Raw genomic sequence first — 13555 nt, 5'->3', positions numbered from 1 at the left:
AGCTATAATGGACAAATTAAAAGGCTGGATTCAACATCAGAATAGTTGGGCCGCACATTGGAAATACCCACAAATACTCATCTGATGGATTTGTCTTTTTTAACCATCTCTCGGGACCAATAAGTGGCAGCTCTTCATGGGCTCATATCAGGAATTTCCCCAGTGTGGGATTAATAAAGTCTATCTTATCTTATATACAACAATTTTCTGTCATATTGTTTTCGCTAATAGATTCATTAAGCTTAAAAGAAACCATTACCTCGTAACTGACAAAGTCCAGAAGCAGTAACCATGCTGCAGTGTCTTCAAACAGACTTTGTTTTAGTTCTGATCATTTGGAAGTCTCATTAACAGAGGTCAAGAGGGAAACCGTGACCTTTCTCTATGAAGTTTCTGCTTCCAAACTTTGGTGAAGATGAATTGGCATTAACTCTTTTACAACTAATTATAAAATCCATTACTTCCAAAAACTCAGAAATAAAAGTTTGATTCCTGAATGTTGTGACTTATGACTAATTATGTTCCAATAAATGTAAATCAATGTATGTTATATATGATTTACTGTATATGAATATGTCAGGAAGTACTGCCCAATTGCCTGCCCTGGAAATCTTTCCAGTCCATCATCCTGAAGGCAACATGTGAGGCTGAAAATCCCTGTTGCACTCGTTCTTCTTTTGATTATAACAAGTGCCCAGGCGTCAGTGTGAATTCGATGCAGCGCCATCTATGGGAATGGTAAGCTAAACTCATTTCAGGACAATAGTATACATGCCATTACAAAACGAACATTTTTTTTTGGAATTCTATGAATCGATTTTGAATCGGTACAGCTTGAATCACGATACGAATGTGAATCGATTTTTTTGCACACCCTTAGTGACATCTCTTAACTTTGGTGCTTGTTTTTTCCATAAATATTGAATCAATTCTGGAGAAGGGGAGGTAAACAAAAGCTCTCACCCAGCCTTATCCCTTTCTGACATTGTCTTTTTTCTTACAGACTCAAAGACCCATAATCCTAATATTTGTCCATTGTCAACCTTTGAAGATTCTGTTTTCAAGCTCAAACTTTATTCCACAACTTTGATTAAAATATCTGCTTGGTGGATGGTATCTGATGTTTAGTTACTTAAAGGAATTTTTGCTGATTTCAATCCAGCTCTGTGTCATGGAAGTGTGGGCAGTGTGAGCAGATGAACATTCTTACACCTAATTTCATTTATACTGGCCTCACTAAGTGTAGAGCTAACTCAGCTATCCAGCAAGTATACAACCACCAGGCTAGGACGAACAAAGAACGTTGATGCAAGAAATCTTCATTCTTTTTTCCTTTCCTTTATTTATGCTGTAAAACTGTGAATACAAATAAAACTATTTTCAGTCCATTTGTCTCATCTTATAAGCTATAAAACACATTTGCTAGCCACACACATGTAGCAATTATCGCCATTACGAAGAACAAAAGGATTGCTTAGCTTAAACATAGCTTATACATTTCCCATACTTTCCCAACAGTTTCCCAACCCATAATTTAAATAGAACAATTTATAATTACGGGCATTGCTTTCATGTGGGTAAGAAATAACTATTAAGCAAGTGAAAAGGACAACTTGTTCCGAGACAGCAAAACGAACAACCTTTCACGTTGACTTCTCTCGTGTGTCTGAACGATAAACAGGAAGTATGCGGTTAACACACCCAAACATACATTTCAATACTCGTTATAACCAGTAGGTGGCGCTCTAACACAGCAAATGATAAGTGAAAGCCGTGTACAAGAACAGACATGAAATCTTGGTCTGCTCAGACCATGACACTCCCTGCCTGGTATCTTAGGGACACCATATCTATGAGCTCACACGTCTAAACACACTCAATATCACATTTGGGAGAAAGCAGTAAAACAAGTTCAGAAACTGGTCTGGAGTGCCTTGACGAATTGCTCTTACTTCCACAGATCTCAGTACACTGTCCTTACTGGAAAGAGATTTTGTGACCATAGCCATAGGCCACTGGGGTCTTCTCACAGCACTGTCTCTCATCAAGACAATGTCTCCTTCCTGCAGGTTGGGCCTTGTGTCCTGCCAATTGGTCTGACTTTGCAGGGTGTTCAGGTACTCACGCTGCCATTTGTGCCAAAAAGTCTATGCAAGATGCTGCACCTGTTTCCACTACTGATGGAGGATCTCTGCTTTGCCGAAGTCTGCTGGAGGTGAAGATGGAGTTCCAGTCTTTTGTGTCAACAGCATTGATGGGGTAAGGATGAGCGGGCTCTCCTGGTCAGTGGGAACAGGCAGCAGAGGCCTTGCATTGATGATTGCGCACACCTCTGCCATGAGTGTGACAAGCACTTCGTGTGTCAGAGAGGAAAAGCACTGCTGCAGAAACACAGAGTCTAGGATGCGGCGTGCCACACCGATGATCCGCTCCCAGGCACCTCCCATATGGGAGGAATGTGGGGGATTGAAGATCCATGTGCACTGTTGGTCTTGTAGGTATCGTTGCATGTCTGAATCTTCTTCCAGGTTCAGAGTTCAGACAGAGTTCATGTGCAGGTCCATGTTACTTATGGCAAACTCAGCTATTTCCACAGCTAGGACTGCTGCACAGAGTTCGAGTCTGGGTATAGTTGTCTCTTTAACAGGTGCTAGCTTCGGAATGGCCGTCTGTGTTGGTCACTTTCAGGTAGGCTACCGCAGCGATGGCTTTGGTTGATGCATCTGCAAACACACACAACTCCCTTGAGCTTGCCGCAGATGGGGAGAGGGATGTATAGCAGCGGGGAATCTGTAGTTCTTGAAGGCACTGGAGGGAACTTTTCCACTTCAACCACTCTGCCTTCAGGTTTTATGGGAGAGGTGAATCCCACTCTCCGTTTTCCATGGTCAGCTGTCTGAGCAGCGATCTTCCTTGTATCGTGACGGGTGAGAGACAGAGGATCAAAGATGCTGTTAATGGTGGAAAGCACGCCTCTGCGTGTAAATGGCTTGTTGTCCTCCTGCACCTGAAAAGTGAATGTGTCTGTGAGAATGTTCCAGCTTAAGCCTAAGCTGCGCTGCATAGTCACTTCGTCTGTAGAGAAATCCAAATCTTTTATGCTGTTTGCGCGGTCTTAAGGAGGGAATGCGTTCATGACAGCTGCACTGTTTGTTGTGATCTTATGCAGTCTGATACAGGATCAGGTCAGCATTTCTTGCGCTCGCTTGATGACGCTGATGGCCTCAGATTCAGTTGCAAAAGACTTCAAAGCATCGTCGACGTAAAAGTCTCTTTCAATGAATGCCTGGACGTCTGAGCCGAATTCAGCTTCTCCTTCTGCTGCTGCTTTTCTGAGGCAGTAGATTGACACAGCAGGGGATGGCGTGTTCCCAAAGACGTGGACACGCATTCGATAGTCCACGATGTCGTTCCACTGATTGTCACGGAGCCACAGACACCTCAGGTAGTCTCTGTGCTCTTCATTGACAACAAAGCAGTAGTACATGTGCTAAATGTCTGCGGTTACTGTAATTTTCTTTTTTCTGAAACTAATGAGGACGCCCAGCAGGTTATTGTTTAGATCAAGCCCTTTCAGCAGGACATTGTTGAGTGAGATTCTTTCATGCTGAGCACTTGAATCGAACACAATGCGAATATGTTCTGGCTTTTTGGGATGGTAGATGTCAAAGGATGGTAAATACCAACATTCTTTTCTTTCTGGAAGGGCTGGGGCAATTTCAGCATGTTGACAGTCAATCATTTTTTGCATTAACTGCATGTAGTGTTGTTTCATGGCAGGTTTCTTTTCTAATGTGTGGCAGACTGACCTTAGGCGTTTCAGTGCATAGTCTCTGTCGTTAGGCAGGCGTCTCCTAGGAGACCGGAACGGGAGGGGTGCAACCCAGCTTTGAGTATCGTCTTTGAAGACTTCCTTGTCCTTGACTTCCTTGAACTTGAGGTCAATGGACGGAGCAGGCTGGTGGTCATTGTCGGTGCAGGTGAAGATAGAGGAGTCTGTGTCAAAGAAGAGGAGCTGGATGGACAGCAGCGCGCTGAGGTGGAGGAAACTGCAGGACGGAGCAGCTTTGTGTGAGGTCTTTCACACGCAAGTGGCTATAGCAGGGCGTGAGGTAGCTGGGGCGACCGTTCTCCAAGATGGATGTTTTGAGAGCGGTGACTGATGAGGGCTGGTGTGCTGTGCCAAGGCACATATCTCCAATCACCACCCACCCTAGGTCTAATTTCTGAGCAAACGGGGCATTGCTGGGTCCATTTATTTGCTTACGGATCTTGTGAATTCTTAAAATGTCTCTTCCTAGCAAAATGAGTATTTCTACATTGGGATCTAAGGGGGGAATCTCACTCGCTATGCTTTTCACACAACAGCGAAAACAGATGAGGTTTTCTTTAAGGTACTGTTTGCGGTCGGTCAGCAACTTGTCTCTGAAGCCCCTGCACTTTCCTAACAACTGAGGCTTTTGATGAATAGGGCAATGCTTGCTTGGGTCAGGAGTGTCAGCTTTTGGCTCACCTTTTTGGCTGGGGTCAGCGACTTGAGTCTTGTGAACTGCAACAGGCTGATTTGCATGACTTGGGGGGGTCTCTGGTCTTGTCTCTCTTGGTGGAGAGCGCTGTAGGTAGAGTGATGGTAAAACTGGGATTGTTTCTAGCTTTGGCTTGTTTGTGAATGAACTCCACAAATACACTGGATGAAGGGAAGGGAATCTGGCGCTCGTGTTTGATCTGTGAGCCATAGAACATCCACTTTTCCTGCAGATTGTATGGCAGATTTTCAACAATTGGTGCTACTCCCCTAGCTGTGTCCAGATAAGCCAGTCCTGGAAGAAATCCGTCTTGTTTTGCAGCATGCAATTCTTGTAGGAGGTCGGCTAACTCACACAGCTTTGCTGGTTCTTTGTTGGATATCTTTGAGAAGTTCTCCAGTCTTGCGAATTGCGCCCCCCTCAATGGCTTCCGGAGTGCCATAACACTCTTCGAGGCACGGCCAGATAGCCTTGAGGCCACTCTGTGAATCTCTGATGTGGGCTGCTCTCAGTCTGCGTGCCTGTTCTGATGACTCTTTGCTGAGCCATTTGATGAGGAGGTCGGTTTCTTCTGCTACCGTCAGTCCTATGTTCTCTATGGTGTTGCAGAATGAGGCTTTCCACGCTCAGTAGTGCGCTGCCCTGTCATCAAACTTTGTCAGTCCAGTGGAGACCAGCTGACTTCTTGCGATGAACCTGGCTAGGTCTGTGGTTACGGCGCCGTGTTCGTCTGGTTCTGGTGTGGGATTGGACCAGGGAGAGTGTTGCCTGTTGCTCCCTGCCATGCTTTGTTGCAGGTGCGCGTTGGTGTCTGATATGTTTTTGCAGGTGGCATTGGTGACGAATAGCTGTGTGCACTGGGAAGGGCTGTGTGATTTTCTAGCTGTACCTCTCGTTTTGTTGGGATATCACGTGCAGTAAAATACCGTTGGTTCACTTCTGATCCTGGTTCCCCGAGGCTTTTGTCATTTTCAAATTCGGCTTGAAGCGCTGCCGCTTCGGCTATTGCAGCCTCCATTTCTTTTCTGCATTGCAGTGCTTCCAATTCCGCTTCTAGCTTTGCTTTCTGAAGTTTAATGTCTAATTCTTTTTCGGCATAGGCGGCTCTGGTTTGAGCTGCTTGTGCCTTTGCCTTTGCTGTTGCTAACATCGTACTCTTCTCAGAACTGCGGGTTGACCCATGTGTGGACGCACAAGTGGAGCCTGCCATCGACACTTGAGATCTCACCTCCAGGTTTTGCAAGTCGGCTTCAGTTAACCCTGTGGGTAACTGCACATCTGGCTAAAGTTCCATGTCTTGTGGAGCAGGCGATTGGCTCTCAAACTGTTTGCAGGTTGCTGGAAGATCTGTCCTGTTGACTGGCGAGGGTCTGCCCTTTTACTATACTGGCCTCACTAAGTGTAGTATACAACCACCAGGCTAGGACGAACAAAGAACGTTGATGCAAGAAATCTTCATTCTTTTTCTCCTTTCCTTTATTTATGCTGTAAAACTGTGAATACAAATACAACTATTTTCAGTCCATTTGTCTCATCTTATAAGCTATAAAACACATTTGCTAGCCACACACATGTAGCAATTATCGCCATTACGAAGAACAAAAGGATTACTTAGCTTAAACATAGCTTATACATTTCCCATACTTCAAACACATATTTAAGTAGAACAATTTATACTTACGGGCATTGCCTTCATGTGGGTAAGAAATAACTATTAAGCAAGTGAAAAGAACAACGTTGATTTCTCTCGTGTGTCTGAACGATAAACAGGAAGTATGCGGTTAACACACCCAAACGTACATTTCAATACTCGTTATAACCAGTAGATGGTGCTCTAACACAGCAAATGATAAGTGAAAGTCGTGTACAAGAGATACAACAGAGATGAAATCTTGGTCTGCTCAGACCATGACATCCTTATTAAACAGAAAAATATAACCGTACACCTTCTGAATTCAAGTTTCTCTCTTTTACTGAACACCGAGGGTGTGACGAATAAAAACATGAAATGCGAAATACTCTCTAGCAAATATTTCACATCAAAACTATGCCGGCAAGAATGCAATGACAGTTGTTTAATAAAAGGTTTGAATATTCGCCTCAGTTCATTTACCATGGCCGGTTAGGATGTCGGTGGGACAGTTTAAGGTCCTTCTGGGGATGCTGGTGTGAGCGGACGAGAGAGATCAGATCAGAGGAGAGTTAAAGTTTAGCAGTAAACAGAGAATGTTCAGTAGCTAGAGTCTGCAGTTTGAGAACAGATACATGCTGCAGCTCCATTGGACCAACAGAGGTGTCCCATGTCCTGCTTCCCTGACTGCTGAGTGAAGTAAGGGACAGTCGGAAAAATTTAAAAAGAACATAAATAAACTACTTTAAAGTATATTTTCCGGGGCTAAATTACGTAGTATTTGATCAGTGCATAGACTCATGTAGGCCTACTCCCCAATACCAATATTAGCATTTTAGGCAGTATCAGAGGCATTTCTGATACTGGTATCGGTATGGAAACAACTCTAATCATTAGATGAAAAGTTAAGGGATCGCCAAAGTGATGACCATTCATCTTGAGGGGGATATGAATGTGTGTACCAGATGTCATGTCATTTTAATAGAGGCACTAGAGGAAGGATCACACAAGTGAGTAGGTTTTATCTTCTGGCAACCATTACGTCTGTACACAATATCTATACCTATGTGAGTACTGTCTATAGCATAAAAAACGAGCTGAATTGGTGCTAGCAACATGGGCCGCGTGAAGCCAGGAGGTTGGGGAGGAAGCAGAAGCTGGGACGCCGGCCGGGCCTACTAGCTCGGCTAAGGAAACCACAACGATCGACACAGACAAGACTCCTACTCACCAACGCCAGATGGATCACACACAAAATGGATATATATGTTATAAATACACACGGAACTGCTGCGTGATGATTATTACCGAAGCATGGCCGGACACACTCACTCATCCCAGACGGCAGCTAGCAGCTAACAGGGTATGTGAATTTCAACAATGGCTAAGTTGCTAAACGCATCTTGTTGTCATGTAAGGGCCCTGTTCATGTTGCACAGACATTTTAATTGTATTTTGTGTCTGTTGAGAGGCACAAAGGCACTCTTTATCTTATGCCCCCATAACTGCCGTTTTAGCTAAGTGGGAGCTCTCGGCATTAGCTGCAGCAGCTCCATGTTGCTAGCACCAATTCGGCTCGTTTTGTTTTGCTATAGACGGTACTCACATAGGTATACCCAGTAAGCACACATACGTCGCGGCGACGTATTGGCGATGTAATCAAAATACATCGGGGATATGTAGTATTTTGGTAGTTTGCTCACTGGCACGACGTCCCCGCGACGTCGCTGCGCTACGTTTCAGCGACATATAGCCGCTCTCTCCGCGACGTATACATATATACATCGTTCTAACGTATGCCATACGTCGTAGAGATGCAGGTAATATACATCGTTCTAACGTATGCCATACATCGTAGAGATGTAGGCTTATATACGTCGTTCTAACGTATGCAATACATCGTAGAGATGTAGGCTTATATACGTCGTTCTAACGTATGCAATACATTGTAGAGATGCAGGCTTATATACGTCGTTCTAACATCTGCTATACATCTTACAGATGTGGTCATCTTCCTGTTATACATAGTACAGATGTCAGGCTCTACATCCACCAGATATCATTTATACCGTCTGCAGATGTCAGGCACTATATACCGTATATGTTATCCTAACATACCTTTACTCTTTAAATGTTGATAAAATAAATTACAAATTACTTACCTTAGTACACCGAGAATATTTTAGATAGGGGGCCTAATTAACATTTTACTGCTATAACTACTACTACTTTATAATAAAATATAGCTACAGTCCAATAATACCAGTCTAATCTGTAGAAATCATAGTCTAGAAGATGACAAACAATTATTAACCTAATTACTTGAAAACATCTTAAATCACTCTGTAGGATCGCTGGTATAAACAAGACCAGTAAACTTCTCAGTTTTTGCTGAACAAACATTTATTTTTAACTATATAATTAATCAATAAACATAAAAAACATTAACAAATATTAAAACATTAAACATTAAAATAAAGAATTATCTTGGCCGGCGGTGGTGGCGATTAGGTGCCAGCCGGAGAAACTCTTTGATGGCCTTCTCGGCCTCCGCTTCCGTCGGCGCCTGGAGGACCGGGTTCCTCATTACTGCTGCTGTAATAAAATCGTTGGATTCGAATTATTATCATACTATTTATTTTGTTTTATCTAGTCTTCTCAGTTTTCTATAGAGGTAAAATGGTATAGAATGGTTTCTGCACAGCAAGTGAATAAGAGACTGGTTTAACTTAGTGGAATATATATATTTAAAAAATTTAATAATTCTGGATTCGCTTCTAGTGAATGTTAAAAATGTTAAAAACGTAACGTTTTAACCAAGGACCCTTTCAGTGTTCGGGCTGGTAAGTTGATATACCCCGAAACAAATTATCCGCTGAAATATAGACGTTTCTTTCGCCATGCAAAGTCTATGTGAAAAGTCTTTCTGGGCCATGGGGTGCAGTACCACCGTTATCCATTAAGCCCATGGTGGCTTTTAGACTCGGCGCTCTTCCTGGAGGCTTGGCCAGACCACATCAAGATGTTGGGTCTGGGAACTCTCCATTGACGGGGCTCAATCCGAGGGGCGAGATAAACGGTTGTCTTTCAAACTCCCTCTGCATGCAATAGGATAGCGCTACAACCAGGCTGATCCTGCAAGAGATCATAAAGTAGTATTCACTCAGTTAAAAAACTGTTCATATATATATATATATATATATATATATATACACACACACACATATACACACATATACACACACACCCACAAAAACGTCTCCGGTAAGTAAAAACCTTAACCATCATTTAATGGCCTATCAAAAGACTACAACATTTTTTGTACTGTGCATGCATTTTTTTTTTTCCATATTTAGCTTTGCGTTCCCCCATGTCCACACCAAGGCCCAGTATTGACAGCTAGAAACTTTGTATTATGAAATAAGACATCCAAGGGATGCATATAATTCTCCCAGTCTCTGCGTGAAGTAATGTAAACAAAAAATAAGTATACGCAAATTACACACCTCTCCAAGTATGATGAGAATGTCATTTTTCTCCCTCAACAGGATCGGCAACAGCAGGATTGCAGCTCTGAAATCAATCCCTGAAAAATAAGTAAAAAAATAAAAGAAAGTGTATTAGGTGAATGTACAGTGTATTTTGGTTGGTTAGGCCTTATCTTGTCTGAAGACAAATAGAAAAGAAATTAAGCTTAAATGGCTCCACAACACTAGGGGTGACCACGGCTGATCAGTGAGTCACTTACCAGGGACATCTTCGGTGAGGGCAGCCTCTCTTTCCTCCAAAGCCAGATCTGCAAGGGGAGATTTCCTTTGAGTCAGTCTAAGCACTGTGGGTACTAGGATCTTAAAGCCATCTTAAAATCTTCGGCAGATATTCATTCTGCAACACAGCACAAACAAACAGGAAACATGTCACAACATTATCATAGGATTTTAAAATTAAATTTCAAAGAGAGCCTTTAGTAATTTAATATGAACTCCAACACAAATATAAGGAAATAAAACATGTAGACAAACCCTGCATGGACTCTTACAATAAAACAATAGTCCTAAAATGTATGGCAAATTAACCATACTGTAACAATACTGTTACAGTAAAAGTCCTGCAGTGTAAATGTTACTTAAGCAAAAGTCTGTAAGTATTATCAGGATAATGTAGTTAAACATTAAAACATGTTAGAAAGTGTAAAGGATCCAACCAGTTGTGTGTTTAATGGACTAATCATCTCAGTTTACTTAAGAATCAAACATCAGATTTTATAAACTACATGTGTTCTGTGAGCAGTAATCTTAATGTGTAAAGTAACTAGTAACTGTAACAGATGAATCTGTAACAGATGAATGTAGCGGAGTAACTAAAGTAACTAGGAACTAAAGCTGTAACAGATGAATGTAGTGGAGTAACTAAAGTAACTAGTAACTAAAGCTGTAACAGATAAATGTAGTGGAGTAAAAAGTAGAAAGTGGAATGAAAAGAAAAGACAAGTAAAGTACCTCAACATTTAGACTGAAGTACAGTACTGGAGTAAATGTATTTAGTTACATTCTACCCCTGCGTTCGGACTACAAAGACTGTGCAAGATTATGCATTACAGTGTGTACACCCTAATGCATAATGTTACACTACATAAACTACCGGAGCCAGGTGAATTCAGATCCAGATAAAAACTTCTTCAGTAGTAACATTTACATTTTATATTATTTATATGTCTATGAGATTATAGAGTTATTTTCCATGGTTCTACTTGGGCCTAATGTTATAACAATCACATAACATTACTGTTACCGGTACCTTGATTCCACTGTAGCCTTCTCTGAATGTACCGGGACAGGCTCAACGGTTAGTGTCACGGTTTCTTTCCACTGCTGTACAAATCGGTTGAATTTGGCTTGCTTCTTAAACGATCCTTCAAAGAGGTATGAAACCATCCTCTCAGTCAATCCATAGTCCACTGCTTCTCCGTCAACTTCATTATCTAACGTACAATACAGAAAAGAAAAACAGCAATGTTAACCACCACTGTAGTAACAGCATAATGTAACGTTACACATTTAAAAAGCACATTATGCAATCACGCTTCTCTATCATCCTCCGTTTGGTCCGGACCTAATATCCATATAAAAACACAAAGTAGGGTGCCCATATATATAGAGGTTTACTCCTCGACGCAGCGGCCGTGGGTTTGACTCTGACGTGCGGCCCTTTGCTGCATGTCATTCCCTTTCATGTCTTCAGCTGTCCTGTCTATTAAAGGCCTAAAATGCCCCAAAAAATAATCTTTCAAAAAAAAAAAAAAAAAGTATTTAGGCGTACCTCATTAGAGACGCTGGAAAAGTGTCTCTCTCTCTCTCTCTCTCTCTCTCTCTCACACACACACACACACACACACACACACACACTATATTAATATAACGTAACGTTAGGCCTATCTTACTTTTTTTATTAATGATAATAATCGGGTTATTTTGAAAACAGCAGCTAGCTAGCTAACGTTAAATGTTACGCTTAGCTAGCTACTCGAAAGGGAGGTTAACCGTTGGTCGGTTCTGTCAGTTAACGTTAACGTGACTGGTGTTGTAACTTGACGTTAGTCTTTGTAGGTTAATTAACGTTAATATTACATGGTTTTACGAAAATGTTCTAAGACAGTTTGACGACAAAATAAAGAATAAATCATCATTTCAAACCCTCACTGGCTACCGATAGTCACATTCCGCCCAAATGGCTTTGCTTTACCATTAACATATATTTAAGAACAAAAGACTTTTAGGCGGCAAAGACGCTTTTTATCGTTCTCCTCTGACGCAGTCCAGCTAACGTTTTATAGCTAGCGTTAACGTAAGTCATAAGAAAAGACTTTTCGGCGGCAAAAACGCTTTTTTCTCCTCTGACGCAGTAGTTTTATAGCTAACGTTAATGTTAGCTAGCTATCTCGATGGTCAACTGTAGCTAAGTACCGTTAGCTAGCTAAGTACCATGTCGTAACATGTAGAATGGCAATATGGGACATAATACTGCTAATGTTTTAACTAACTAACCTGTTAACGTTAATAATGGCAATCATCAATGTCGAGTGTAGCTAGCTAATGTTGACAGAGTATGAACTTGGCTAGTGCTAAAGGTAAAGTAAACTTCCAACTTTGAATATTAACACCATAAACACAGATTAAAAATGCACATAATTTACCTTTGAATTTACTTCGCTCCTCTTCAGTGACCTTTATTCCAAAACGAAGTAAGCCCGTGATTAAATCCTCCGTTGCTAAATGTCCAAGCGCCATCCTCCCGACTTTGATCGCCACTGGCGGAGACTGACAGTTGGATCACTGTCGATTCACTCATGTATCCTTCCGCGCTGAAGTATTTATGCTTCCGCCGGGTCGAGCTCTCGTTAGCATGTAGCTAGATCCTTTCAATAGAACACAACTTAAAGCGTTAACAATTATTTGTCTGTTTCATTCTAATATAAATAGGGTAAAGGGTTTGAAAATTAAATTCTTCAATAGGCTACTGTTTGTGAATATAAATATAAATTATTACATAGGCCTACTCCTCATTAACATGATTAAAAATGATTCAAAGGGACACTTCACCAAAAAAACATTCTGATTTATTTTGCCATTGTCTACTACGTGAAGACATATGGCTACTCAAAGATAATTTACACAAGTTCAGATTATTATAGAAAATAGCACACTAACACATTAAAAGTTGCTGGGCAGAATTCAGATTCACTGTCCATCACATCAACAGTGTGTGTAGTAAAGATGTCCAGACGCTCATTAAACTATGCTTCCAAATGACATGTGAACAACTGAGGAACTTTTAATACATCGTTCCGACATAGTTAATACGTCGCTGCGATGTATAGATTGCGATCATAATAAGACGTCCAGACGCTCAATAAACGACGCTTCATTATGACCCGCGAACAACTGAGGAACTTTTAATAGGCTACATCTCACCGACATAGTTAATACGTCGCTGCGATGTATAGATTGCGATCATAATAAGACCTCCAGACGCTCAATAAACGATGCTTCATTATTCTTCTTTATGACCCGCGATCAATTGCAGACGAAGCGATCAATTGCATACGTCGTGCCGACGTATGTGTGCTTACTGGGTAGAAAATTAACGTAAAAATTGCCCGGAGTTCTCCTTTAATGTGTTTTTTTTAGAAGGCTATCTTTCTGTTTCATAGTATCACACACACCCAGGCTTTTAAAGTGCCCATAATATGCTCATTTTGATGATTGTATTTTGAGGTTATATCAGAATAGGTTTACATGGTTTAATTTTCAAAAAACACCATATTTGTGTTGTACTGCACATTGCTGCAGCTCCTCTTTTCACCCTGTGTGTTCAGGTCTCTGTTTTAGCTACAAAGTGA

At 41.5% G+C, this 13555-nt stretch overlaps 1 long non-coding RNA gene across 1 annotated transcript; it reads right to left on the bottom strand.

Annotated features, from left to right (window-relative positions):
- Positions 1–9518: 9518 nt before the first annotated feature.
- On the bottom strand, positions 9519–12453 carry LOC116034191. Its single transcript, XR_004101028.1, has 4 exons — positions 12350–12453; positions 10954–11137; positions 9905–10041; positions 9519–9742 (listed from the first exon to the last, which is right to left on the bottom strand). It is a non-coding gene; the product is annotated as an uncharacterized LOC116034191 (long non-coding RNA).
- Positions 12454–13555: the final 1102 nt, after the last annotated feature.

Source organism: Sander lucioperca, chromosome 4 (genome assembly GCF_008315115.2).
Source record: "Sander lucioperca isolate FBNREF2018 chromosome 4, SLUC_FBN_1.2, whole genome shotgun sequence".
NCBI classification, from domain to species: Eukaryota; Metazoa; Chordata; class Actinopteri; order Perciformes; family Percidae; genus Sander; species Sander lucioperca.
The sequence above is the reverse complement of the archived record's forward strand: the minus strand, read 5'-3'. Positions and strand labels throughout refer to the sequence as shown.